We start from the raw sequence: 19197 nt of genomic DNA, 5'->3' as shown, positions 1-19197 counted from the left end.
TATATATACATATTAAATAAATAATTTATAGCAATATTACGTAAACTCTTTTAAAAAATAAAAGAGGTAAAACTTCCCAACCAATGCTGTAAGGACAATAGGTCTCTGATATCAAAAGTTGATAAAGCCATTTGAGAAAAAAAATTACTCTGCAGTATTCCACGTGATCATAGACACAAAAATTTTCAATGGAATATTAAGAAATCAAATCCATCAAAAGAAGAAAAGAAAAAATACATCTTAGCCAAAATGTAGTTTTTAAATTTCAGGAATACCAGATTGGCTCCATATTCAAAAATAAATACAACTCACTAAATTTTAAGGATAAAACATAAAAATTTTAAAAAGATAAAAATTTTGTGTTATATTAGTAGATGCAGACAAAGCATTTAAAAATTCAATACCTATCTATGATGAAAACTCTTAGCAAACTATGAATAACAGTAAATCTGACTTTCAAAGCACATCTTTGAAAACCTAAAGATGGCATCACATATAGTGATGAAAAATCAAATATTTTCTCCTTAAGACTAACAATCTAGGAAAAATCTGATTTCATCAATTTTATTCTACATGGTGCCAGATATCATATTTAGTGCAATAAGACAATAATAATAAATGCACAAAGATAGAAAAAGAGGTAATAAAACAGTCCTTATTCAGAGATAACATGATAGACCACATTACAAAATCTTGAGATTTGTGCCAAAATTTCTTGTAGGAACTAAGAAGTAAATTTCAAGTCACAGAGTACAAGCTTAATATATAGAGATCAATTGGATCTCTATAAACTAGCACCAAAATTACTTAAAATGAGTTTTAAAAATATTACTTATCACAGCATAAAAATTATAATAATTAGAAAGCAATTTAATAAAAGGTATGAATAACTTCAGTATAAACTGGGAAATATAGTTGAGAAATTCTTTAAAAAAATCCTCACACATTGGGCGCCTGGGTGGCTCAGTGGGTTAAAGCCTCTGCCTTCGGCTCAGGTCATGATCCCAGGGTCCTGGGACCGAGCCCTGCATCAAGCTCTCTGCTCAGCAGGGAGCCTGCTGTCTCCTCTCTCTCTCTGCCTGCCTCTCTGCCTACTTGTAATCTCTGTCTGTCAAATAAATAAATAAAACCTTAAAAAAAAAATCCTCACACTATGGGGCACCTAGTTGGCTTAGTCGGTAAGCATCTGTCTTGGGCTCAGGTCATGATCTCGGGGTTCTGGGATTGAGCTCCACATAGGGGCTCCCTGCTCAGTGGGAAGGCTGTGTCTCCCTCTCGTACTCCCCCTGCTAGTGTTTCCTCTCTTGCTATGTCTCTCTGTCAAATAAATAAATAAAATCTTAAAAAAAAAAATCCTCACACTAAATAAATGGGCAGTCAAATCATCTTCATGGTAAAAGATTTCCTAGTTTTAAAATTTTCATTCCCTTAAAAAAATGTAAAAAATAAATAAAAATTTCATTCTCCTTAATTTGATCTATAAACTTAAACCCATCCCAAATAAAATTCTAGGCTTTTTGTTTTTTAACTGACAAGTTGATTCTCAAATATATAGAAGTGCGAGATACCTAGAATAGCAAAAACGTATTTGAAAAGGAAGAATAAAATTAAAGGACCTATCTATCTATCTTATCTGATTTCAAGAGACACTATAAAGCTATTCTTTTTTTTTTAATGATTTTTTTTAAAGATTTTATTTATTTATTTGACAGAGAGATCACAAGCAGGCAGAGAGGCAGGCAGAGAGAGGAGGAAGCAGGCTCCCTGCTGAGCAGAGAGCCCCATGTGGGGCTCGATCCCAGGACTCTGAGATCATGACCTGAGCCGAAGGCAGCGGCTTAACCCACTGAGCCACCCAGGCGCCCCTATAAAGCTATTCTTATCAAGACAGTAGAGTATGACGTGAAGGAAAACATAAAGTACAATGTAGTACTGGCACAAAGATCCCCAGAACAAAACTAAAGAATCCAGAAATGACCTACACTTAGGTGATTAATTGATTTTGGACAAAGGCACCAAGACAAATTAGCAATGACACGATAATCAAAAAATTTTTAAAAAGTTTAAAAATGACATGATAATCTATTGAACACATGGTCCTGGAACGAGTAGATATACATATGGGAAAATATAGAAACCTTGACCTCTATTAGTTTCCTAGGGCTGGTGCAAAAATTTACCATAAAGTAGTGACTTAAACCAGTAGAAGTTTATACGCTTGTAATTCTGGAGGCCTGAGTCTGAAGTCCAGATGTCAGCAGGGTTAGTTCATTCTGGAAGCCCGGAGGGAGAATCCACCTCATGCCTCTTGCCACCACATCTGCAGGTGACCCTTGCTGCTTGTTGGCAACAGAACTCCAAACTTTGTTTGTGCTTTCACATGTCCTTCCCCGTGTGTGAGGTTTTAAATCTTCTTTCTCTTATAAGGATGCTAGTTACTGGATTTGGGTCCTACCCTCATTCCAGGATGATCTCATCTCAAGATTCTTAATTATCTGCAAAATCTCTCTTTTAAAAATTACATCACATGTGGCACCTGGGTGGCTCATTGGGTTAAAGCCTCTGGCTTTGGCTCAGATCATGATCTCAAGGTCCTGGGATTGATCCCCACATTAGGCTCTCTGCTCAGTGGGGAGCCTGCCCCCCCCCAACTCTCTGCCTGTCTCTCTCTCTGCCTACTTGTGATCTCTCTCTGTCAAATAAATAAATAAAATCTTAAAAAAAAAATATGTCACATCTACAAATACAGAAGGTTAGGACTAAGACATATATTTTGGGGCCACCATTAAACCCACTATAACCCCTGTCTCAAATCATGCACCAAAACTAATTAGAAATGAATTATAGATCTAAAAGTAAAAACTAAGATTATTAAAAATCCAAGGAGACTAGAACATAAGAGAACATCTTTATGATCTTGGATCAGCAAAAAGTTTCCATAGGTAATACACAAAAAAAGCTTGAAATGTGGAAGAAAAAAATGATAAATTGGACTTTAAGAGAATAAAAATCTTCTGATTGCAAAAGACAACAACAAGAAATTTTAAAGACAAGCCACATACTAGAAAAAAAAATACTGTAACATATGTTTAAAAAGAAATTGTCTATAAAATATTTAATAATTTCTTAGATCTCATATGCACATGAAAATAAGCCCATAGAAAGAGGAATAATATTAGTAGTCATCAATGAAATTCAAATGAAAACTACAATGACATGGGGTGCCTGGGTGGCCTAGTGGGTTAAAGCCTCTGCCTTCGGCTGAGGTCCTGATCCCAGGGTCCTGGGATCCAGACCCGCATTGGGCTCTCTGCTTAGCAGGGAGCCTGCTTCCCCCCCTCTTTCTCTGCCTGCCTCTCTGCCTACTTGCAATCTCTGTCTGTCAAATAAATAAATAAGATATTTTAAAAATTAAATTAAAATTAAAAAAATAAAACTACAATGACCTATCACTTTATACCTGGGGGAATGGGGCTATGAGGAGGACTCAATGGGTAATTGTTGGTGACAACGTGGAGTAGAGCAACAGGAATTCCCATATATAGCTGCTGAAATGGCAATGTGGCATGACAACGTTTAATGCCAGTCTGCTTGTCTTTTAGGTACATGTTGCCTGTATGATTCACCAATGTCACACCTAAGTACTTACCAAGAGAAATGAAAAGGTGTGTCCACATACAGGTATCCTCTCTTTTCAGAAGTTCATACTATGCCACCACCCATTTACAAAAGACTGACATTAGTACCTGTTTTTGCTAGCTGAAAGAAATCCAAAGATGATTTTAGCTTTTATGAAAAAAGGAAAAAAAAAAAAAAAAGTGTTTTAGTGTTTGTTTTGCTGTTTAGAGTCAGTGCATATCCTGAGCAGCAAGAGTGGCACCACCAAGCTCCTTCCCTGGGAACTAAACTTAGCATTTCAACAAAAAGCTGGCATAGCTTTGAACTGTGTCTGTGAGCATCTGTTCTTTATCTGGATTTATTTTTTGCATTCATTAGCAAAATGTGCCTTAACATATCAGAAAAGCCTGAGAGAGGTTATTTTGGGGGGTCTGGGAATACTCAAAAAATTTTCCGTATAAATTAAAATGGTAATTGCTTATTTACTTTATACCATTTAGATTTATGAAAGTTTTCAAAGCAAGGCTCTTGTAAAAGTAATGCTCTACATACTTTGAGATGGTGAGGAAAACCTGTAAAGACTTATACACAAATGCTGAAGTCCAAGATCACGGTATTTGCAGAGTTGGTGTCTTCTCAGGCCTCCTTCCTTGGCTTGGAGATGGCTGTCTTCTCTATGCATCCTCATACTGTCACCATTTGGTCTGTGCTGTCTATATTTTAATTTCCTTAAAGGACTCCGCTCAATTTGGATTAAGGCCCACCCAAAAGACCTCATTTAACCTTAATTATGTTCTTAAAGGCCCTAGCCTCAAATACAGTCACATTATGAGGTACTTGGAATTAGGACTTCAACGTATGAATGTGAGGTGAGGGGCACAATTCAGTTCGTAACAATGACTTGATGTGAAATTGATGAAATTGGCACAGAAAAGTCTATACTGCAAGAATCCATTTATATGGAATTGTGAGTATGCATAAGTAACATGAAGTGATGAAAATTCCCTCAGTATTGCTTGAGGGATGGGATGATGGTGGTGGTGTGTATTGACTTCAGTGGAGCCTACAAGAAGATAGTCATGTTCGATATCTTATTGTTGGTTACACAGGTGTACATATCTGTCTACCTCATGTAATTTTGTTTTATAAATTATACCTCAACATTTTTGACCACAGGAAAGGATATTCAAATTTTAGTTTGGTAAACATTTAGCACTGTGTTAATGTCTGGGGAAAATAGTGTTCTCTAAAAGTTATCATATAACTTATACTAGACCTACTTATGCTACTTGTAGGCTAATTTGACATATATGTTTATCATTCCCATATTACAAATAAATTGAGGCTTAGAGAGTACATGATACACAGGTAGGAAAGTGTTGATAACAACATTCAAACCCTGGCAGCATAATTCAGACCCTCATGCTGATAACCTACATTTGTTGCAAAGAATTCTAAATTGACTGGGTCATTTCTTTACCAGTTGATTCCTATATGGATTTTGGTAGATTACACTGATATTATATTCATTTTATTATTCATAAAATGGAAATGATAGCTATCTACTGGACAGGGCTCTTTCAAAATATGTTAAAGTTCTAAAGCATTTTCTCAAAAATATGTACCTTTGTTGAAATTAAATATAGCAGTTTTAAACTACAAACTTCAAAGAAAATGTGAGCAATTCAACTAAACGCTCGAGTCTTATTTTTCTAAATAAGGAGTTTTTTCACCAAAAACTTAAAAATAATTTTATGTTTTTCTGATTGTTTATATGGAAATGCTGCTAATCTTGCCCATTTCCTCAAATTCTTTTTGTAATGAGGGCTAGAATGAAATGTATTTTTAAAGGCAAAAATTGTACCTAGCAAAATTTCATAAAGTTACTATATATGGCACAAAAATTACAAAACACATAAAACAATAAAAATTCAGGAGATTAATAACAGTCAAATGCAAATTTTAAAATGATATTGATTACAAGGAATATTTTGAGATGATAAAACAACTGTTGACTGCTGAACAAATACATAGAAATGTTCTCTCTATATACATATCTAAAATATATATATCATTTGTGAGTGCATGTGTGTGTGTCTGTGTGTACATAGTGAGAATCTCTACTCTTAAATAAAAGGAGGAAAAACATAATTTTTGATAAAAAGAAATATCAAAGACAATTATTTAAGAACAGATTTACTGAAGTTTCTTCACCAATAAATCTTTTTAATTTTATCTCAGACTTTAAAATATAGATTTTTTCAATGAGGTGGTGGTGTTGTTCATTTAATTAATACATTTCATAATTTACATGTACTTTAAGCATGCATATATATATGAATGTTTATAAATACTATTTTCCATGTCACAACTATTCTTCATGAACCAATTCAGTTTTAAAATAGGAGAACCAGGTTCTACACAATTAACATATTCTTTTTCCTGCAAAGGTATGTTTGAGCATCTTGCAGTGTTGTACCTCCAGTCCCCATATTTTGTACATGAACACTGCTATGACAAAGAATTTCAAGAAAAAAATTTTGTTTTAAAAATATGGAAAAGTACATGCTATATTTATCTATACAAATTATTGAAGACAATTCTGCCTAACAGAATGAAATCATTTAACATAACCACCGTGCTTAAATCAGATATCCCTGGGTGACACAGTTGGTTAAGTGTCTGAGGTTGGCTCATGTTATGATCTCAGGTTCCTAGATCAAGCCAGTCTAGGGCTCTGCACTCAGGGAGGAGTCTGCTTTTCCTTCTATCTCTGCCCTATTCCCTGCTTATGCTTGTTCTCTCTCTCTCAAATAAATAAATAAAATCTTCAAAAAATAAAATAAAATGACCACTGCTTTAACCAAATATATATTTTTTCTTAAACTTCGATTTCAGTTTTCTTCTGTCTCTGAAGATAGATCATGTGGTCCCTGATATCGAGGACATCAAATATGCTTATGAGTTTTCATTATTATTTTGTACTGATGAAAGGTTTAGCAGGAAGTATAACTTGTTATTAAAAATAAAACTACAAAACTTTCTACTAAAAAATAAAACAATAAAAATGGAATGCTACATTTTCAGTACAAATGGTTAGGCTTCTCATTAGCCACACATTTTTACTCATTTTTGAAGGAATGAAATAATGACTAGCAGTACTCACTATTCTGTGTTTTATCAAGAATGATAATGGTTTATGTAATTTTTGCTTCACACCTGGGTAGCAGTAATCATGCATTTTTTTTATTAATAAATACATCACCCATAGATGAATCTAAAAGAAAACCATGTCTTTATAAAATTCTTAAGTAGCTGATAGAATGGAATGTCTTCTTCTGACAGGCAGCCCTATATATTTTTCTAAATGTGCCTTTTGAAAAACATATCCTACTGGTGCTTACAACTCTTTCTTGATCCACGGTATCTTTTTTTAATGCACAACACAGAAAGTCATACCACACACCTTTTGCTTTTTCATATCTCCTTTTTATAAATTGATTAATGTCTGTGTCTAACATGGAGTTACTCAGGGATGAAGGAATTTGAGAAAATATCTGATTAGTTTTCAATTTACAATTAGCGTAAGAATAATCAGTTTGCACCACTATAGAAACAACTAGAAAGGGAGGACTGTGCACAGTACTGTGTAGGTGTCAGGTGCCCAGAACTAAGTATCTCAAATTCCAGAATGATATCAAGAGTGTGAACCACTTTGGAGATATTAGTCAAAGAGAAGAGCCATTCACTTTAACATTGATGTAGAGGTTACAAACTCTGCTCCCTCCCACCTGAAAGGCAGGACAACCCTTGGAAACTCCCATGCCACTTCTGATCACTTGGGCCCCAGGGATTATAAAACTGGTTTTACTGGATGACTTGATTTGGTTATTCTTTCAGACAGCATCCTCTCTCCCTATGCTGCATTCTTGCTACTGCATTCAGTGCTTCTAATGAGGAGATGAAAGATGCCTAAAAACACCTTCAGATTATCTTATTTTATAAATGAAGGAACAGACATACAATTTTTACAATATGAAACATGTATCATATATCCTTTTTATAAAAGCACCTCAGATATTCTCTTATTTCAGAATTACTGCTCTAATTTGTGTGTTGATGAAAAGAATTGAGATGTTCAGTAATTTGCTACAAGAGCAATCTTTGATTATGCTTTTGTAAGTTGTATGAAAAAAACAAAAACAATAAAACTCCATAAAACAATAATTTTAATATGTTATCACTTCAGAGTTGATAGTTTCTTTAGCTTTGGCTTTTATCCCTCAAACTGCAGCAATGAAGAATTTTGTTGATATGCTATTAAAAAAAAAAAAAAAGATTACAGAAATCACTACTGTCATCTGTTGGTGAAACTAAAAAATACAAGATATCCTAGAATTGGAGTTCTTTAAAAAAAAAACAAAACCTGTTTATCATTCTTATAAGATCCACTGAAGAAATATCTGTGGGATTATGAGGCTAACAGAATTGTTTGGTGCCTCATTTTATCATTTCTTCTCATTGAAAAAAAATTGTACTCTTAGCTCATGGTTAAGGAATGGTAAAACTGTTTTTGCAAAATGAGTCAGAAATGTGAGACTGTCTTAGACAAATGTATATATATTTTTAGAGTAAATAGGGATGCTACTGCAGAATAACATAATAACAGTACCTCCCACCCCTTTCTACTACTAGCTGTATTGATACAGTGGGATGCTCTGAGCTTGGGCCAAGTAACATTAAGTACATTAAGTTTAGATTATGGGATGAAGAAAATTCAAAAATTTCTTTCAACTGAGCATTAATTAATTTCTTTCAACTGAGCATTATTTGACAGAGAGAGATCACTAATTACCCCACACAATCTACCTCTTATCAAGTCCCTTCTTTCAAAAAATCCTACATGAATGAATAGCAGTGATTTAAAAATACAAAAAGCAAAGAGGCCCCAAGAAAACAAAACCAACTCTTCCTATTACAGGCTTCAAAAAGAGCTATAGTGGGGGAGGGAAGGGAAAGACAGAACCAGAGCTGCTCCTTTCTGATGTACCAGGGGACTTATATCCTTGCCACTTAACGTCGTCTCCAAACAGTATCATTGACAACTATGAGAGCTAATGGTAAAAATGCGGAATCTCAAGCCCGACTGAGATCTACTGAATCAGAGTCAATATTTAAATAAGATCCTCAGGTAATTTATAAGAATGTTAATCAGGGATCATATCACTTACTCTGGTGAAGGCTCACGGTGCCATTAGGGTATTAGGTACACTCTTTAACTCTCATTTTACTGATCAAGAAATAGATCCTCAGAGAATTTCTTTCTACTTACCCATGTGTCCCAAATACAGCCGACTGGAAAGCATGGAGACTTTATTAGTGTACTTAGCAGAAATGACATTTACCAGAAATTTTTGTTTGTTAAATGAATCACTTTTTATTTGGTCTTTATCATTTATTTGTGAACATTTTTTCCTCCTGTTACACAGAATAGAGGCTGTTATATGCATCTGTATTCCTAGCCCAACATTTATCATACTAAAAACGTTTAACAATTTGAGAGTATGTATGTGTGTAATTGTATCAATATTCTCTGTAGCTTTGGGCAAATCTCTCAACTTCTATTAGTTGCAGAGTCATTATCCATAAATAATGATCTGGTAGCAGAATAGTGGTTCTCAATTCTAAAGGACCTTCAGCCCATTTAGAGAAAAAAAAATACTTCATAATGCCTCCTTTATTATCCCAAAATTAAATTCATACACTCATACACAGTATTGTCTATCTCTACACAAAATCTAGGAAAATGGGAAAGTTATATAATGCTTTACACCGATATAATGGAGAAACAAAAGGAAATCAAGTGATACATTTATCACTGTGTAACTGCATTAGTATGACTACACTAGATGACAAAACACAATAGTCAACCTGTTTCCAACTAATCCACCAGAATTACCATGAATTTTGTAGCCGTAAATGCAGAAAAGTAGTTGCATTGGCTGTTTATATATGAGTGATGTGATTTCAATCCCAAATGGCAAACAAACCTTAGTGAAATTGTGAGGAAAGCAAATTGGATTTATTGAGATGATATAATTTGATCAATTTAGACAAAATAGCACATGAAACTGACTGGACCAAACCTTAGTCTTAGTCATGCATCTCTCTGCCACCTACAGGTCCATGGAATTTAACTCACCCTTGCATTTAGGCAAGGAAAGGAACAGGAAACAAAGCCTCCTTCAAGGTACCTCCCCCAAATCCAGTGACCCTCAGAGAAACACCGGTTTAACTGGTTTATCACACCACCTGCTCATTCCACTCCCCCTCTCCTAGTCTCTTCCAGCTTCATTTACTCTTTATAAAAGCAGGGCCATTCTTCCCAATCTTTGAGACTTGCAGGTCTAACCATCAAAGTATTATCTCTATTACAATATTCCTCCTCCTCCTGCCTTTTTAAAATAAAATCTCTCTTTACCTAAGTCCAATTTTTTTTTCTTTTTTTTTGGACACAGTTCTAGAAATTCAGAAAGGTTCATGGCTAGGGACGATAACTTTCCTTGAAAGGACCTCACACTGTGGTCATTTTTCATAGGCCTCTTCTGATATTGTTAAAGACAGCCTTCATAGCTAAATTTTAATAAGTTTTCAGAAAAAGAGGAGTAAAATATAATAGGTCACACAGTCCCTACCCCAGACCTTAGTTAGCACTTGGGGTTAAAGTCTAATTGGCAGGTTTGAATGCAAAATATTTTGTGTTTAAAAGTAAAGCAGAATTATATAAAAGGCTCAGGTGATTATGAACAGATTCTTGAAAGTGTGTGAGGTATAAAAAGCGCTTTTCATTGTGTAAGACTTATCTATGCATTGGGATCTGTAGTAAAGGTGGCTGCCAAGTGCCATTAGTGTTCCCAGTCATTGTAATGACCAACCTATTCCCACCAAATTCCAAAATGCTGCCTAGAAAACCATACTACCCCCAAAAAGCAGTCCACTAGAAGATATCGATCCCTCTTTGCTTGGAAAAATTTCGCAAGTCTAAATCATTGTAAAGAATTGGTACAACAATGCTCTTGCAACAATGTATGTCCTTCATTAGTCTAAACCAATAAAACCCTGAAATACAGGGATGTGTATGTATGTGTATGTATACCTCACCTCACTCCAGAAACATCCGAAGAAGTAACACTTTTTTAATCATCTGATATATTTCCAAGGCTGGTGGATACACAGGTCAACATAATCACTTTTTTTAAAAATAGGAAGTTAAATCCTTTTAAAGGCCGAAGATGTCTAAATTGTATACTCAACATTATTTTAAATGTATTACAAAAGTGTATTATATACAGAAGACCTAGTAATTAACATTAAGGGAAATCATTTGATTTTGTTCCCATTCATTTAGTAAGTCACTCAGTATGTCAGTCACTCAAAAGATCATTGAATACTGATGCAAACAATATAGTCCTAAATAAGGTGTGAAACACTCATGAAATTTAGATTTCATTGGGAAAACAAAGGTAAATAAAGGCACACACACACACACACACACACACCCCATCAAAGAGACACATAAAAGAATAATAAAAGCTAAGGAGACAAATGAAATGCGGTACTGCTGGAGAAAGGTTTGCTGTTGCCGCCTGAGTGGCTAGAAGAAGCATTTCTAATGATATACCACGTAAGATACATCTGAATATTAGCAAAGAAACAGGTGTGTCAAGATTATGAAGAAAGGCTGGTCAGGCAAGGCGGACAGTTGGTGCAGGGGCCAGGCAGAAAGAAGCCCCAAGTAACAAGGAGGACGAGTTACCCGAAGTCAGAGAGAGAGGCCGAGCTCAGATGAGAGGTTACTTAAAAGCCATGCCTTTGTAAAACCCTAGCATTCTCCATTACTCAGAAAGCTCTGAAAGGAGGTGGCATAGCTCAACCACCCATGCACCCATGCACCCATGCACCCATGCATACATTTATCTATTCTTCGTGCTTCCATGCAGGCATCTGCCCATCCATTTGTCCACACATCTCCTTGCTCATAAACATTTATCACACACTATGCTGTTTGTTGGTTTTAAGTCATGAATATATTGATAAACTCCCAGTCGCTGACTACAAATAATTCATAGTCTGATGGAAAACAGTCTACTTCGTAATTAAGAGAGAATCAGGGCCCCTCCTCCTGTCACTTTGTTGCTGTCTGGGAGTTTTACCAAGGTGAGTTGTCAGCCCCTAGCAGTTGCAGGGTAATGACTGTGGTGTCTGACAACAATCAAGCCCTTATCTTCAGATAACTCACAAGATAAAGCCTGTGACTGCTACATCAAACCAGACTAATGTGCCTCTCTCACTTTATGAGAACACATGCCTTTGGATATAGCTTTAGACGGAGATGTTGGCGGTGATGATAAACAGATGTATTACATTGTCTGCCTAAGTGTACAGATACACAAATAGATAAATTCAGTTGGGAAAAAGGCAGGCCTTGGGATATCAGCACCTCATCCCTGAGAAAGCTGATTGCTAGTGCCTTGACAGAAGGAACCTATTTACTTGTAACAAGGACCATGCCAGGCTGATTTGACAACTTCTGAAGTAAATATTTTAAAACCAGAACAGAAGAAGAAACTACTTCACTTTGAGTCCTTGTAAACTAAGGGAAGCTTGTCATAAGACATTTTCCCCTCAATGACTTTATGTTGTAGTTCCCCTAAAGGCACAAACTATTAACTAGATTTGATGGCTTTATCATTTAGATTCTATTTTGAGGTAGACAAAATAGGGAGGGAGAAGGAGTGAACTACACAGCATGCTCATTAACAGATAGATTTTTCTAACTGTTTCCTAAATGGAATTTCTGGTTCATCTGACCTCTATTTTATTGCCTCCCATATTTGCTGGAAAAAGGTTGAGGGCTTAGCATGGTATCTTAACTGTGATGATTCTGCTGTAGAGAAAAAGTTAAAATGTCTTTAGCTGAGGAATGGAGAAGAGATTCACTAAAGATATCTTGCTGTGCAAATACAGAAATGTCTCACCCTATTCTTCCCCCATCTTCTTATAGAAAAAAAGAACAATTTCCTCAAACCTTCACCTCTAAAAATTGCCACTGTGTTATAAAATCCCATAGAAATGATGTAGTTGACTCTTTCACTCAGGGTCAGTTCAGAAATGCCGGTATCTAAATAATAATACAGTTCAGTCTCCCTGTACTTAGAAACAAAACAGTTAGGATTTACCCTTTCCCCCCTGCAGTGTTCCTGAGATAAATCTTTCCAAGAGAATCAAGCTGTTGTTAAAAGCATGTTACCATTTTGGCTGGCTTGAGAGTTTAACACCCTAAGGTCACAGTTAAATAAAAGGTTGTTTGTAGTCAGACACAGGAAGAGGTGAGGTAAGAAAAACTATTTCCTGAATCTTGTCAGAGTGGACACCTTCTGTACGGCAGAAACATTTTGGGGCTGAGGTATGTTCATCTAAACCAAGTGTGAAAGGCTTTCATCATGTGAAACTAAAAGATTTCAACTATAATATAACTCAAATAATTAGCTTCAAAACCTACCTTCTTAACAGCCAGTACTGTACTGTACCTGAAGTACACGTGCATTGAAATACTAAATAAATACTACAGTGTTCTTCATTTTTTTTAAAGATTTTATCTATTTATTTGACAGATAGAGATCACAAGTAGGCAGAAAGGCAGGCAGAGAGAGAGAGGGGGAAGCAGGCTCCACACGGAGCAGACAGCCCGCTGCGGGGCTCGATCCCAGGATCCTGAGATCATGACCTGAGCCAAAGGCAGAGACTTTAACTCACTGAGCCACCCAGGCACCCCTACAGTGTTCTTTAAAGTCATTAAGTCATGTCCTCAAATTTTATTTAATATGTATGTATAATACATGTAATATGTATAAGGCTCTAATAGTGAAAATGGGAAAATTAATAAGATGTCCTTGACCCTGTACATGGGGGTGAGGCTCTTGGCAGTATCTTTAGTATTATTATGCACAGCATACCAGTATCTATGTAGAATAAGAAGATAAGATAGTGAATGTATGGGTCACAGTAGTCATGATTTTAACTGGTGCCTTCAAGTCACATTCAGTCAAAGAAACATCCCAGGAGTTTTCAAGACTGTAATAAACCAAGTTCTCTGAGGAGAGTCTGAAGTGAAATGATGTGATAAGCTCCTCACTTATATAGACCCGTCCTTGGATAAATCCAATTTCGAATGCTTGGGGACTCTATCCAAAGAAAATAGTCCAATAACATACCAGGAAATCTATAAATCCAAGATGTTAAATGTCAACCTACTGTTAGTTGGATATAAAAGCCTGGCAATTAATCTCTAGAGACTACTACACTGTTGCATGTGCTGGAAAATGATTATGGAGTGAGTTGTTAATCAGACATATTTGGCAGATAGCACGTTAGATTAACTAAAGAGCTGATAAAAATTATCAGAGTACCGGGCAACACTCAGGTTTATTAGCTTTCTCACCAGGGCACAGGCAGTTTAGTCTAAAAAAGAAAAAAAAAAAAAAAATGGCCTTAGAATGTGTGGATTTCTAGCATCCCAATATTAGTCATAGAGATTTGGTTAGAGAAATAGCTAAAGAAAACCAAACTATTGCTTCAGTACTTGTGGAAGTACATTAGTTTGGCACCATTTGACATCACAGACTGCTCCCAGACCTCTGCAAAGAAGGTCTTGGTTCATAAGACAGAATCTTCAGGCCAGCATTCAAATTCCATCTGAACCACTCACTATGTAATTTTGGACAAACCATTTAACTTCTTTGAGCTAGTTTCTTTATCTGTAAAATTAAAAGAAAAAAAAATCACACTAACAACACCAAGAAAAATAACTGTAATACATCTCAAAACTATTTTGGGTACTGAGCCAAAGAAAGAAATTAACATATTTACTAAATTACTAGTTCTCTACAGGAGGTAGTTATGTTTAACTTCCGTGTCCTACATTTCTTCATGTTTGACCATCACCATAAACACGTACCCACTGGTTCATCTCTAATGTGGCTTCTTCCCCATCTTCATGCCCAAGCAGCCATGTTCCCCTTCCCTACTAAATCTATTCTCTGAACCAAACGCCAATGGCTTTAAAATAAAACTTATCTACAATTTCCTTGCCACATAACGCCCTTTCCCCCTCTTCTTCTGCTTAAAAGAAACCTTTTGTAAAATAAATAAGTTAACCTTTTATTTAAGAACATAACTATCTTTTTTCTTCTTTTTCTCCTCCTTCATTAGACCCAGAACAAGGCTAGAATTTTTCTTGCCCCTCCTCCCTCCTCCACTTACTTGTTCAAGAAAAAACTGCATAGGTTTTTAACTCCTCTGAGCTTCTTTGAAATTGGGAAAATATATCACGGGGCTTGAGGATGATTACATTAGGTAGATTCTGAAGGTTCTCCCTTGTTACTGCTCCTCCCATCCACTATCTAACTCTGACCTGGGACTGAGCTCTGCCAAAAGCTTCAGTGAGGATCCCTGGCCCACAGGCTTCTGGGTGGGATGTGGAGGGGCTCCATTACCACTTCCCTGGCAGTGGCAGTTTCTCTCTATGGCTACAAACTTTGCCTGATACCCCCTCTTTCATAATCTTCATCTGGACTCCCCACCCTGTCAGGCCTGAGTGGTATCAGCTTCTCTTTTTTATTTTTGTTAGACTTTCAGTACTTCGCTAACTGCTAGTGATTCCCTTAACCCCTTCCCACACTCTGTAAAAATGTTCATTTATTAAATTCTGTTTAGTTAAGCCCTTTTAATTAAGCCATCTTTCCTCTGCCAGTGTTGATTGATGTGTAAAGCATTTAATACAGTGCCTGTCACGGAGCCAGCATTCAAGAAATATTGACTTTTTATGTGTAACAAAATAATATATAAAATGATGAAATGATTATTTAGTTTATTATTAATAATATGTGTCAGTGTATGTACTCCTGAGAAATAACCCTATATTAGCATGTATCTATTCCAAGATTTCCAAAGACAAAGAGCTCTGTAAAGCTCCATAAAGACCCACTATTTTAAGTAGTTTGCCCATAAACATAATAGGATCAATTTTTTCAAAATTGAATTCAATGTTTCAACTCCTGTTTTAATTGGGAAATTTTCTGTTTTGTTTCGTTAAGCTGAGTTTCAAGGTCTTTTATTTTGTCTGGTTTTGTTTCTGATGTAAACAATTTTAGTTGAAAAGACCCCCTCAAGTTACACGTGGTGGATTAAAGGCATTTTAAGAAGCAACAGAAAGGAACTGGGTTTTTTAAGTGCATTATTATAGTTGAAAAGCATTTGCATGAAGTCCTATCTCTCTTTTTTACAACCCTGGGGACCTTCAATGAGAAAGCCACTATCTTGAGAATCATGTGATAAATAAAAATAATATGGACTCAACCCAAAAAGACCGAGTTGTGAAGAGCAGTTAAGAGAAGTACAAAAAGTCTCTTTGCATAAAATAATTCAGTTACAAACATTAACTGAGCACCCATAAAATAGGCTACACACTGTGTAAGGTTTTGAGAGGATAAAGATGAGTTGGCACAATTCCTGCTGGTGGTGGGCAACAATGTGGGGTGGGGGTTGCCCGTGGGGTGGGGGTTGCCCCCGGGGTAGGGGCAATTAGTCAATAACATGCATTCATTTTCTAAAGCTGATTTAACAAAGCTCCATAAACTGGCTGTAACAGTAGGAGTTCATCTTCTCACAGCTCTGAAGGATTGAAGTTTTAGATCAGGGTATCATCCAGGCTGGTTCTTTCTGAGGCTGGGAGGGAAAGATCTCTTTTTCCAGGCCCTTCCTCTTAGATGGTTGTTTTTCACCCATGTCACATTAAATTGCCATCCCCCTTTATATGTCTGTGTCCAAATTTCCCCATTTCATAAGGACACTAGTCTTAATGGCTTAGGGTCTACCCTAATAACCTCTTAACTTGTTTACCTCTGAAAAGACTCCTTTCCAAACAAGGTCACACTTGCACATACAGGAGGTTAGGGCTTCAACATATAAATTGTGGGGGTGGGGCACAATTCAACATATAACATAATAAATACAGAGATCATATGCTGTGATAGAGGAAAGCACAGGGTACTTGAAGAGAATCAAGGTGAGATGTCGACCTGAAATTATTAAAATGTCTTAAGCCTCACTTTTTAATTTCTCCCTGTATTTAATTAGGTCTAAGTCATTTTGTGTTTTCTCAATATCCAGGGCTTTTCTGAATTAATCGAACAAATATACAATCAATTCATTAATCTATAAGTCATTACATTATTGCCTTTCCAAGTAGCTCGGTGGGACTGAGGCCAGGATTCAAATCCCTGTTAAGGGACTAACTAGCTAGGTAACCTTGGGCAAACCAGTTAACTGCTCTGGGCCTCTTTTTCTACCTATGAAGCAAGGGTTCAGGCAGTAAGCTTACTAAGATATCTTTTAAACCCTTATATTCTGAGGTTCTAATTTATTGTATAGCTGCCACCACATACCAACAAAGAGACCTTTCTTTTTAAAGAGTTCAGCTCTACTAAATTGGGTAATAAATTTACCAAATTCTATATTTAAAAATTCACAGGTTGTACTCAGTATTTACTTGATGCATTTAGAGATAAAATGTTAATATGAAATTTTTTAATCTTCTGGGAGGAGACATTCAATTAGAGTGTGTGTTGTTTCGACTTTCAATATCAGGCTCTATTTAAGTGAAAAGTAAAGTGGATACTTAGTTACATTAACTTTGAAACTTCAAACACATCTGCCATTTTATTTGGATACTTCAGGCAAAAATTTATTTCCCAGACCTATCTGGTACTTTGTTTTGATTTTCTAACTTTGTGGTATGTACTTGTTCTTGAAGGGGTCCAGAATATGCCACTGTGGTGTAAGGATTATTTTGAGCTGAAGGCAATAGAGATTTGACAGATAGAGGAAGAGGCTTCTGTGCACTCACCTTATCTGCCTAAAAGCAGAGACTTCTAGAAAAATTCAGCTGTCATAAATAAAACCTCCCTTAAGGAAGGATTCCCATACCAAGGAAAAAGAGTGACTCCTGTCAGAGAGAATGAGACACTGCATAAACAAGACCTTACTAAAACAAGACTGCCTTCCATTAGATCCCCCTGTATATTTCTCATTCTCTGCCATTTATTTTCCCTTGAAATCCTAGCCCTCTGCCCTTGTTAAGCTGGTATATAGACCCCAAATTCAAACTGCTTCTTTGAGTTAGATTTTGTGTTCTCCCTGAGAGGTGTACCTTTGTCTTTTCTCTTGCTAATCTGTCCTTTGTTGCTTTAATTTGCAAGTTAACCCTCCCCCCCAAAAAAAAAACAATTACAAGAGAGGTTAGAAGAAAAAGGTATTTTCTCCCCTCTATTCTCTGCAATCAAACTGACAATTTAGGAAGTATCTGACAGATAAATATATTTAATTAGTTAATCTAATGGCTAGAGTGGGGATAGTTCATAGTCATGCCTTTAAAAGTAGAAGGATGCACAGTCCTCATATTGGCTTTGAGAGACTATTACAGAAAAAGAAATGTTGCCTATCTTAGTGTGGGTCATGAACATCATAGCACGTTCTTCCTGATCACAAGTCTGGGATGTTCCCTGAAGAGATGCAGAGTTACGGTGCAGAGTTACGGTGATAACAAATCAGCATCTTCAGTTGAGTAGGGCAATGCTGCCTCGGGGAGCGCTCCCTTCTGGTGATAATTCCACACGTTATACTGAAATATATATTAGCATTCCAGTTGGTTCAGTGATATAGGTGTTCAAATGTCTCCCTACTGTGAGTCTGCATAATGCCCTCAGAAACACAAGTTACAGCCCCAGCTTGCGTTAACTCACACCAAACTGCACGTTTAGAGAATCCAATTTCTTTCAGAATTCGAAGAAGCAGAAGGAAATGTGAGTACCTGATGAAAACCATGCTGAGTAATAAAATACCAACTCCCTATATAAAGTTTGTGTGTGGAATACTTTTGCTAGTTCGCAGTATGGATGGGGGCTCTCAGAGCAGCCAGATATTAATACAGAGATGGTTATGAGGGAGACAGACGGATCAAGCAGAGCCTGAGTGAAGGTCACTAGAGGGGGCGTTCCGGCTCCTGCTCCGTTCATTTGCCAGGTGCACTTGGTGAGACCTGAATCTTCAATGGGGACCAAGCTAAGATATATTCTGTCAAATCTGCCTCCACAATCTGTTCAGATATGGGCTCATCATTTATCTGTTCTCTCCACAGCTATCTCTGTAGGGATTGATGCATATCAAGCACTAGGCTAGGCACAGGAGACAGAGAAGTAAACAAAACAGACTCCGTTTCTGTCTCCCGCAGCTTTTCACATGTAGGGCGATAAGCGAAGTACGCCCAGAAAATGGAATAGAATGTGGAGTGGGTACAGCTGTCTGGCAGACCCAAAAAACTAGACCAGAAAACTGCATTTCACATTGGAATCAAAAGGGATCTGTTGAAGGAATTTAAAGACTAGAATGTAAAGACTAAGAAAGCACATCTTGTCCTGCATTTCACAAGATCATTCCAGCAAGCCTTGTGAAGGGCGGATT

Source organism: Lontra canadensis, unplaced genomic scaffold (genome assembly GCF_010015895.1).
Source record: "Lontra canadensis isolate GAN:19392208 unplaced genomic scaffold, GSC_riverotter_1.0 scaffold34, whole genome shotgun sequence".
Taxonomy (NCBI): Eukaryota; Metazoa; Chordata; class Mammalia; order Carnivora; family Mustelidae; genus Lontra; species Lontra canadensis.
Note: the sequence above shows the minus strand (reverse complement) of the source record.